Source organism: Chrysemys picta, chromosome 3 (assembly GCF_011386835.1).
Source record: "Chrysemys picta bellii isolate R12L10 chromosome 3, ASM1138683v2, whole genome shotgun sequence".
Lineage (NCBI taxonomy): Eukaryota > Metazoa > Chordata > Testudines > Emydidae > Chrysemys > Chrysemys picta.
Genome location: NC_088793.1, coordinates 156,008,640 through 156,020,258, shown reverse-complemented (window position 1 = coordinate 156,020,258; position 11,619 = coordinate 156,008,640).

Sequence of the window (11,619 nt, the reverse complement as noted above, 5' to 3'; positions counted from 1 at the left end):
CTAGTGGAGGACAGGCACGGAACTTTGCATCCAGTTGCAAAACCATGGTAAGGAATCAAATCTTCAGAGTACAGCCCAGCCAGTACGGCGGTGCAAGAGAGAGATCCAGACCTGAAGGTAACAGAAACAAACTATTTTCTCCATGCTGCAGGAGAGGATGATGCCTGGAATCAAATGAAGGGGAAATAATAATATCAAGCACATTTCCTCCATAGAACTCAAAGCGCTTTACAAGGGAGGTCACTATAGTTATCCCCATTTTACAGATGGGGAAACTGAGGCACAGAGTAGTGAAGTGATGTGCCCAAAGTCACTCAGCAGGTCAGTGTCAGAGCCAGCAATAGAGCCAAGGTCTCCTGAGTCCCAGCCCAGTGTGCTATCCTGTAGGCTACATAACACCTCTTGTTAATCAGGAGCAAATGTTTAATAAATAGATGGGCCAGAAGAGAGTGAGGAGAAGTCCCTCTATTACGCATTTGTCACTGGAACCCAGATGGCACCTCCCCCTTTATTTCAAAAATGCTCTCATATTCTACAGGACTGATCCAAACTCTGCCACTCCTAGCAGGGTTACAACTGAGCTGCTGCTATGAAACAGGGTAATATATTTTTATCAGGGCTGATCAGGGTAAAGTCATAAGATGAAAGTGAAGAGACAGTCTTTGGTTGAAAAATAAGTGTATTCCACCTTTGTACATTCATTTCAAGAAAGTGATGTCTATAAAACTTTGGCAGCCCAAAGCTAAACATGAGAAAAAAGCGAACTATATCTACTGTGTATTCAAGGCTTGATGTACAGTGAAAACCCCCCAAAGAGATGATAAGCAGCATTATGCTGTGAATCAAAAGAGCTGACTGAGTTCAGTAGGGGGCTTTATTGTTTCTGCTGAGTAAATGTCTCTGGGCTCTCATCAACAGGATTACGACACAAATTCAGATTCATGTTTGTTAATCTAGTGTAATAAACGTATTTCAAAAGCTGTTTGATTCAGCTAACCCCTGCCTGCAGTTTTGCACTACGGCCACCAGAGGTTGCCAATAGGTTGAACCTAAATGCAGATGGGAGGTTTTTGTGTGTGTTTTCTGCTGGCAGGTGCTGGGGCAGTGAGGAGCAGCTATTGTATGACAGTTAGATGCTGGCAATAGCGCTCTGCCAACACGATCGTTCTGCCTCTCAGATGGACTTGAACAATATGATCTTACCGCTATACAACCCTGTCCTCACACAGACCTGTAACATGGAGACATAGGGCTCAAGCCCCAGCCAGGCCTGAGCTGAACTAGCAGCCACCAAAGAGATGACTTTGAGTCCTTTTCTTCCTGCCCTGTTCTTGGGTCTGGCCAGTGGCTGACCTAGCCCCTGCCAACAGTTAGAACAGTCCAAGGGCTGCTCTAACATCTGCTGCTTAGCAATGCCCTGCCTCCCAGGAGCTATAAGGCCAATGAGTGAATTGTTGGAGCTAGGGTTACCATATTTTGAGCCGCCAAAAGGAGGACACTCCACGGGGCCCCGGCCCCGCCCCAGCCCTGCCCACACCCCAACTCCGCCCCTTCCCCAAAGTCCCCGCCCCAACTCCGCCCCCTCCCCTGCTTCCCGCGAACATTTGATTCGCGGGAAGCCTGAAGCAGGTAAGGGAGGTGTGGGGGGAGGAGGCGCAGCCCAGTCTGGCCCCCCCAGCGTCTCCAGCATGGGTCGGCTCGGGCCCTGGGGTGCCGGCCCTGGGCCCGGCCCCCGGCCGAGCACCCCCGGCCCGCCCAGCACTGCCGGTCGCCGGCCCGGCCCCCGGGCCCCCGGCCGAGCACCCCCGGCCCGTCCAGTACTGCCGGTCCCCGGCCCGGCCCCCCGGCCCGGCCCCCCGGCCCGCCCAGCACTGCCGGTCCCCGGCCCGGCCCCCGGGCCCCTGGCCGAGCACCCCCGACCCGCCTAGCACTGCCGGTCCCCGGCCCGGCCCCCGGCCGAGCACCCCCAGCCCGCCCAGCACTGCCGGTTCCCGGCCCGGCTCCCGGGCCCCCGGCCGAGCACCCCCAGCCTGCCCAGCACTGCCGGTCCCTGGCTCGGCTCCCGGGTCCCTGGCCAAGCACCCCCGGCCCACCCAGCACTGCCGGTCCCCGGCCTGGCCCCCGAGCCCCTGGCCCGGCACCGCACCGCCGGCCCCCGAGCCCCCGGCCCGGCACCGCCGACCGCCGGCCCGGCCCCCGGCCCAGCACCGCCGGCTCCGCATGTCCCGATTTTCCCGGACATGTCCGGCTTTTTGGGATTTCCTCCCGGACGGGGATTTGGAGCCCAAAAACCGGACATGTCCGGGAAAATCTGGATGTATGGTAACCCTATTGGAGCACTGTGTGCTCCAGTCCTGTCCCCTCTCATGGCTTGTGAATATGCTGGACTAGCAGAGCTAGACTACATGGCCTAGTAGGTCTTTTCCATCACTGGTCCCTGTGATTTACCAGCGATGCCCACAGACAGATTCTGCAAGTCTGGCCCCAGTGTCACAGCATCTATTTCTGGCAGCAGGCGTGCTGGGGACAGCAAACTCTTGTCACATGAGGGTTCAGATTATGGTGTTTGAAATGCATGCTTCTGAAGTCTGGCTGGTTTGAAGCAAAGGGGGGAGTTGACCTCTGTGCTGAGGCTGATATGCACCAGCTTAGCCAGTGCAAATAGGGACAGTAATGCTAAACACCCACTCACAGAGACAAGTGCAGAGCCCACCTCAGGCGCCTCTGGTGCCTGGGGCATTCTACAGTAGGCTGGGGTCATGTAAGGAGCAGACTGGGGCAGGGAAGTCACATGGCCAGGGCAATCCTGCACCTTGGCAGTTTACCACTTATGCAAGGTCCATAGGGGCTATTCCAGCTAAGGGTACAAATTAGGACAGCTCTGATCCACACCAGGGGAAGAACTGCCCCTCCCCCCCCCCGAATAGGGGAGGTGCAAGCAGGGCTGCTGAGAGTTGGTTCGGGCCCTGGTGAAAAAGAATTTTCGGGCCCCCCCAGCAAGGGCGGACTGGCTAAACAGGGCCGACGAGAGGGTGGGTGGGAAGCCAGGGAAGCCGGGTCCTGGGCCCCCTTCTGGACCGCTGGGCCCCAGTAATTTGTACTGGCTTCCCCACCCCTCGTCGGCCCTGGGTGCAAGTCACCTCGTCTCTGTCCCAGTGCTTGCCTTAGTGCTAGGGCAGGGATGAATTTCAAGACCCCTCAAAAATTGATTAACAGGACAACGTGGTGTCACTACCTAGGTCGGGGCTTGGGTCCCACCCAGGCCAATGGGGCCTGAAGGGTGTTCCCATCTGAATCTCTTCAGTGGTCTGTATAAAATGAGTCTGATGGTCTCAGTCTTTCTCCTAGTCAGCCGGAGTCCTTGTAAACAGCATCGTTCCCACAACAGGCTTCCTGGTTTGTTCACTTAGCGCAGCGGCCGTGGACTGAGTGGGGCATGGAGACTGTGCCAGCACCCCTGGAGGTGGATCCTCCAGGACACAGTTGAGATGCACTGTGAGGTCAGCGTGGGGGAAAACTCGCATAGCTGCTCCCCCCGCCCCCTGAAACTTCCAAATAGATGACTAGAGGACTCCAGGCGTAAAGTGTGTCCATGCAGCATCCATGGCCAGCATTTAACTCAGCCAAGAAAGGACAATGTACACACAGCGTGTGGTTCATTGCAAACATACAATGGTTGATACTGGAGAGTGCATCCGGGATTTATCTGACAATGCACCTCATTAAGGGCTACATCCTGTACTCCTGACTTAGGCAAAACTCCCAATGAAATGCACGTGATAACACTACTTTCCTACCTCAAAAGAAAAAGCAGCAGCAGCTTCTCCTGAGAGAGGACTGCAGGATTTGGCCCCAAAGATGACTACATGGTAACTATTTGGGCTAGATTCTGTTTTGCTCATTGGCACCTAACCCCATTCCAAGCTATTTTTGTGTGTCAATGACCACCCTCATTTTTGGTCCCAAGAGTTACTCCTACATGTCAAGACTTTTACAAAGCTTTGTTGTTTGGGACTGTGACCTTAATCAAAGAATATGCAAATCCTGGGCTATTGTTCCGCACTGCATATAACAGACAAAGCTGCACCGGAATCCTCCTTAAAATGGCTTTTGTGGATTGTGTGTGGGTGGAGGAGGGCAGAGTGTGTTGGTGTCTGTTTATGGGAATGTGAACTTTGTTATGTGATGGCAAATACCATCCAATTCATCAAGGGATATTTTTACCCTGCTGCCTGAAAGAGGAGCACATCGGAAACCTATTTTTTCTCCTGTTTCTTTTTGGGAGGCCAGCACTTGGAAACCGGGATTTGAGATCTAATTGTTGAATGCTCTAGAGCAGAAAATGCTGCCAAGTTCTTTGTATCATCAGTCACTCCAAAGAAATGGCAATGTATAAATAGCCCTCTTCCAAGAGTGGCATTCTAAATGGGAAAAATCTTTTTTCCGTATCAAGAAAGGATACAGTCATAAAGCAATGGACTGGGTACCAGAATTCCTGGGTTCTCTACTGCCTGGCTCCACCAAATGGAGGTGGAGCCCTTTAAGGAAGTGTGGCACTATGGACAAAACTCAGGGGGCTTTGGGAAGCTACTTTGTTTCTGAGTGAGTTAGCCAGGCTGCAGTGCTGAGGAATCAGTCCGTTCTTTGAGCTCCTTTCTCTGTGCTTATTTCCAGCACCAAAAGTAGCAGATGGAATGTGGACACTTGTCCACTAGCATCTGGCCTGATGCCACCACGCTCATTTCACTCAGGGGCCATCAGAAAGGTGTCTGAGGGCAAGGCCTTTGGGCCAATATCATTATGTTTTTAAGAGACCCGCAGCATGGTTGGTCCAAGTCACAAATGTGTCTTCCACCTAAGCCCAGTGCCTTATGCAGTCTCAGGGCAACCTCAGGCAATGGTATTGCTAGATGAATCATCTCCCCGGGTCAGAAATGGTTACATAAGAGGGGAAAGGAAAGACATTTCACATTTCATTCAAGGAGTAAAACAGGTAGGACAATGTTTAAAAGGGTTGTACAACTCAGACACTTCCTGTTTTCCTCCGGCCAGGAGTAGTGATTGTCACTTCTTATTCAGCGTCTCATCCTGGGAGGAAGACAATATCAGGTTGTATGAGGGCAGCAGGATGTTTATATGGCAGACTGAGTCAAGGTGCTGCTTTTAATACTCCCAGGAACAGAGTCGGGGAGGGGGGGGGGGGGGGGGGGGAAGTGTTCAGTAACGCTTTTTTTAAAAGGGCCATAAACACTCAAAAAAGGGCCATAAACACTCAAGATTCTTAACGATTGCCATGCAGGCTGGCTGGCTTCTTGCCCGCTCAGAATGTCATTTTCTACGGCTATTATAAAAGGATTTGACAAGATGCTGGGGACTATTGGTAATTTAGTGGGGATTCATACCATTAGTGACGCTGCATTGAGAGGCTTTGCTTAATTACAATGTAAGCCGTTAAACACATCCACTCAGATAGACCGCATTAACATTAATACTTAATTGTGATAAACATAATCAGCTCAGACTCAGCCACATGAGACCCCCTCCCCCCATTGCATTTCTAGTGATGTCATGCCCCCCTCCCATTTTAGGAGCTAGGCATCTGCAAGGTCTGTTAGAACAAAACCAGGTATGCAATGGGGCTTATTCTCATTGGTTACCAGTTGTCTCACAGCCTCAACTATCAGGGAAGATAAAGAAATGCATTCTTGTAAGTGAGGGGTGTTGTAACAGCAGAGGAATAAATTGGACATGGTTGGCTAAATTCAGGCCTGTGTGCAAGTACTCAGCTCCCATTGACGTCAGTTGGGAGTTGGAAATTGGTCCAAAATATCAGTGCTTTAGTGTGCTCTACATAGGTTTATTGCATGAATGTTACAATACTTAGGGCCTGGTTCACCTCCCATTTACGTTGGTGTAACTCCATTCACTTCAGCAGTTTTAATCCTGATTTACTCTGGAGAAGAATAAGGCCCATAATGATAGATGGAGCTGGTTAGTGCCATCTAATATAAAGGTTGCCAGATACTTCCCATTGTAAGACCCTGCCTTCAGCTGTTTATAACTTTGCCAAAATGCACCCACAAACTAGGTGCTGTGAATTTCTGCATGCTTAATTCTGAAAATCTAGCTCTCTGCCTCTCCTTGCTCATCTATTTTTAATAGGAAGGAAAAGTCTGCTCCTGTGCTGGCCATTAGTTTACCTCCTCCTTTAGGCTGTGGTTATCTACTGACCTTACATCTTAGGATCCACGGAGATCTGAAATAGGTAGGGGGTAAATGATGAGTTTAGGTCTCCACACACTTATCTCTCTCAGACTCGGATCATTTCCAATCCACCATCCTATTTTGGACGTAGCTAATTACAGGCTAGATTCATGGAGCTGTCTATGAAATAACCCTCTATACCTAATCAGCACAATAACTCAGATTTATGGCACAATATGTCTGAGTCCCACCTTGTCGCCTTAGCCTAATATTTTGTGTGTGTGTGTGTGTGTGTGTTGGGGAGGGAATGAGGGAGTGACCCAATTAATTGGTAATCCCCCCTGTGGAACTCCCATTGAAGCCAATGGGAATTCTTCATACAAACTGACGGCAGGATCAGGTCCTCTGTTTTTCATCTGAGGCAATGCTGGCTGGATTGAGGCTCTTGTACAGCAGAGAAGGCTTAAATCAAAGAGCCCTCAGAGCTTGCTAGAAAAGAAAGTGAAAATGAAGTGCAGGGAGAGGAAAAGTCAAACCTAAAGCATCCGCTCACGGAGCCAGGGCCTGATCTCTCCCTTGTGATCCGTGCACCAAAGTGAAGGGGGGGTTCAGGTGTGTGTAAATGTGTGCAAGGTTGGTTGACGTGCTTCCCTGAACTACCACCGGTGCAGCATTTATACAGACTGATTCTCACAGGTTCAGGAACATAGAGCCTCATATTTCGTGTTTCTGCTCTGCCACAGGCTTCATGTGTGATCTTTGGTAAGCTCCTTAGGGTTTGACTAGATTAATTGATAGGTTGTGGCAAGCTGGAGTGTAAATCCACCTTGTACTAGTCTGCTGCACACTCACTGTCTGCTACCACGCATTAAAAATTCCCTAGTGTGCATTGACCTCCTTTGCTTTGGAACGGCAGTAGATCAAAGTGCACTAGGGAACTGTGGGCAGCAGGGTCCACACAGATATTTCCTGTGCAGCAGGCTAGTGTGAGGTAGATTTATACTCCAGCGTGCTGTGCACTTTGTCTAGACAAGCCCTCACTCTCTCTGTGCTTCAACATCCCACCTGTGAAACGGGGATAACAACACAACCTTTCTCTCACTTTTTGTCTGCCTTGTCTGCTGAGATTGTAAGTTCTTCAGGGCTGTCCCTGTCTCTAATCCTGTGTATGTACAGTGCCTAGCACAATGTGGCTCTGATCTTGGTGGAGGCTTCTAATTTTCTACTGTCATATAAATAATAGTTAAATAATAGTAATGATTTTTCCACCACTTGTGTGAAACAATCATCCCAAAACTGTGACAGTGAAAAATGCAAAGCACCCCTCTTACCATCACATAGTTCCTATTAGTAGACATGCATTTTGCTGCCCAGTGACTTTCAGAACAAGCACAAATTGTATAGTTAACCAGACTAACAGAGTTGTTATGCACGGCTGATTCTTTCCCTACATGGCACCGCCATTTGGTTTTTTCCCAGGCCCTGACCTTTCTGTCAGGGCAGTGAGCAGCTGTTTGAATGAAAGGTGTGTTGTTCCGATAGTGCTTGGCCGTGGCTGAAAGTATGTGCTGAAGGGCCTGAGTCAGTGCTTTGTGACTGCTGCTGTTACCCGTGTTTGTCACCGCAGAGCTGGGTCAAGACAGAGCACGTTCTGCCTTTGTTATTGCTTTACCCTGGCCTTTGGCCACAGGCAAGTAAAGGCAGAGATGCAACTCAGCTGGGTATGAAGTGGGAAAAGAGAAAGAGAGGCAACCGAGTGGCTCAGAATGGCAGTTGTCCGGAGGCTCTCATCTCTCACTGAGACGTACTCCATTGTACATCAGAACGCAGCTCAGAGAAACAGTTCTGGCGACAAGGGCCTGGTTCGGTGAGCTGACTGCTAACTCTGCTGAGTGTTCATCGAAAGGTGGAGAGGGGGGTGGACAGGATTGTCTTCAACCTACCAAGTATGGTGGTGTTGTGATCTCTTCCCTCCCTCGCCACCTTCTCTGTCTGGGAGAACCATGTGTCCCCTACCCTCTGGCTAGGAGCACTGTCCCTCCTTTGGCTAGTGGCAATAACCCTCTAGTCTGGGTAGGTGTTCCTCCTTCTGCCTTCTAGATAACAGTATCAGCCTTTCCTGAGTAGATGCCCTTTCCTGTCTAGCAGCATCCCCTCCCCTTTGGCTCGAAATACTAGATGGTAATTAAACCCACTCCGTCAAATTCTGCTCTCATTTATAATGGCCCAAATCTGGTGTAACTTCCCTGACTTTATGGAGGTACTTTCCATTTACACCATGGTAAACTGAGAGCAGAATTTGGCCCACCGTTTCCAGTAGCAAGTGAGTGAAAGGGGCCTTTTCCACAAGATACTGAGTCCAGTTCTGATCCCACTTACACTGGCATAAAACTGGGGTGAGCACTGAAACAGGCCCATTGTCTCTTCAGTGTGACACTGGGAAGCAACTATTGGCAACCAGAAACCTGATGCCCAGAATTGCATGAAAGGTGGGCATCTCCACACATTAGAATGCGGCTCAGTGTACACAAGGGGCTGAATTAACTGATTTAAAGCTGGAGTAAAGTTATTGACTCTCATATGGTTATTCCAGATTTACCACGATGTAGCTAAGATTTACCCCAGGGAATCAGAAATAAAAAAGAGCCCCAGGTAAATCGGTGTCAGCCACAGCCACAGTTTTGTTTTAGTTATTACATTTTCAAGGTGAAAAGAATCTGGGATTCTGAAACATTGTCATCGGCACATCCGGGCCGAGCTCCTGCTCTTACTGAACGAATGCACCACAAGGGGAAAAATGCTAGGACAGTTCTGCCAAAATTCTCATGTAATGTCACAAAGCACATAGTCTCCCTATGGGCCCGATTCAAAGCCTGGTGAAGTCAATGGAAAGACTCCCATTGCCTTCAGTGGGCTTTGGATCAGGCCCTAATGCAGCTAATCCCCATAAGATTAAATGCAGACAGCATTCACAGTAAATCAGAGAAGCATGGGATCGATCTCAACTGCCACTAATGATCCTGCCTCCAGCTCTGCTGGGGATGAATCACTCTACACTGGATCAGTGTTTTCATTATCACTCTGCCAGCTATACCCAGGACCGCTGTGATGCACAAGCAAAAACTGCATGTGCACACCCACACTTGTAATTGCCTTGTTGCAAATCAGCTCCTTTTGTGAGCTGCCCAGTGCACGGACATTTTTGTGGGCACATGGAGGCTGTAGCTGAGGCTGGTGGAAAATTTGGCTCTGATAATTTCTTGAGCAGTGTAAGAAAAACAGAGTTGGCCAAAGGCAGCCCTGATGGAACTGTGTTGATCTCAGTGGAGAGACACCAGGGATGAATTTGATTGGATATACATTTCAGCACAGGCGCAGGCTGCTCAACCACCCGCTCCGCCCACACCCACTCCCTATCCCCCAAGCCCGCCCACTGCCCCGCCTCTTCCTGCCCCAGTTCCACCCCAGGCCCCGCCCCTACCCCACCCTTTCCTCCAAGCCTCCACCCTGCCCTGCCTCTTCCCACCCCCAATCAGCCCCCATCACCTCTTCCCGCTCAGTTCCGCCCCCTCCTCTAAGCGCACCCCCCGCTCCTCTCCCCCCACAGCACCTCCCGCATGCAGCAAAACAGTTGATCACGGCGGGTGGGTGGGAGGGAGGGGGAGCAGTTAATTGGCGGGATTGACAGTGGATGGGAGGCATTGGGCGAGGAGGGAAGGAGCTGGCTGCCGGTGAGTGCTAAGCACCCATTACTTTTTTTCTGTGGGTGCTCCCACGGAGTCAGTGCCTATGCACTTCAGGCCTGAACCCGCATTAAGTGCCAAGCCCGAGATGACAACGAATAAGAGGAGAGCTGTGTAACCTTGTTTTTCCCCATTTGCAGCATTAGGTTATTGGGGCAAACATGCAGGAAAGGTAGAGTTCGACCACAAGCCTGCATAGAATCATATAAGCTTTGACATCACCCACTTTCCACCTCCTCCCCCCTTCTGAGTGCATGTTTTTGTGGGCTGAAAGTCCTCTGAACACATCCAAGGAAATCTGGAGGCCCTGAGTCTAGTGGGAAAACAATGTAACCCAACCTGCCATCATCAATCTCAGTGGTGCCAAGAAGTCACCCCTTCCCCTTCCTCCCTTCCCCATAAATGCCATTGTTTCAGAACACACTGACAGTAAACCAGAAACCAATACCCATTTCCCATGCTATTCCAGGGACACATCACCAACAAGAATGGAGCAGGCAGGCAGAAAGACAGGGCAGTGACCCACACAAGTTTATATCACATGCCTCTAATACCAGGTGATTGCAATACCTGATCTTCTGCTCTTTCAGGATCTCAAGATCAACTTTACTTGACTCACTGAAGCACGTAAACATCATCAAGAGATATGGGCTTAACCTGCAAAATTCACTTCTGGATCCAGAGCTGAGTTCCCCCAATGCTCAAGGTGTTTTGATCTTGGGTTTTGGTCTGATCCATCGGAGAGATACGGCCCAGCAGTGAATTTTAGAGCCAGACCCAGCCTGAGTTGCAAAGTTCAGCGTTGTTAATATAACAATATTAAAGTATCAGATGAGTTCTCTGTGTTAATGGATTAGGCCTTGGATCAGTTAGTCCACACCATTTGCAATATTCGTCTAACTGCCAACAACACTGTCTGAAAAATCAGTTTGTTGCTTATTCTTTGTGTCTCTCAGTTTGGTTCAACTAATTTTCTTTTTCTTTGCACATTAGTAGGTGCATCTATTATCCTTTTATACTGTGGTACCACCAGCACCTGGATCTTCGTGTTGGATGTAACCCCATTTTACTGCTCCCTCTATCTGTTCTCCCCTGTTTTTCTCCATTCATCCCTCTGTAAATAAATATTTCCTTTCGTATATTCATCCTACTATTCATTGTGTGTGTGTGTGTGTATTTGATCCTGGGGGTTTGGCACAGGTACCCCTGGGTTAGAAGGGAGTTTCCCTGCTGCATTCCTGCGCGTGCCTTTTCTTGGCCAGAAGCCCCACTTCATCTTAGCCACAAGGTCGCTACAGTTTCCCTTGAAAACAAAAGCTGGTTTGTTTTGTTAATGAACCCCCCCCCCATTTCATTTAAATCAGACATTTCCTGTGGAAATTGACCCCCCAAAAGCCATTTTTTTGCCAAAAAAAATTGTGAATGAAAAATCTCAACCCACCCTAATTGCCTCTCCTGGGCTATTGTGCAGTTTAAAAGCTGCTGCTGCTGCAGTGAGCCTCAGAGATGGCTCATTTCAGAGGTGGGTGAAGAGATGTGCATATGCTCTGTGTGTGTGAACTCATTAACCAGTGTGAGGAATGAGGACTATTTTGGGAGCTTTCGATGTAAGGAACTATATATATCAATCAGTCACTATCAGTTATCTGTCTAGTTTAGTTGACAGACAGAG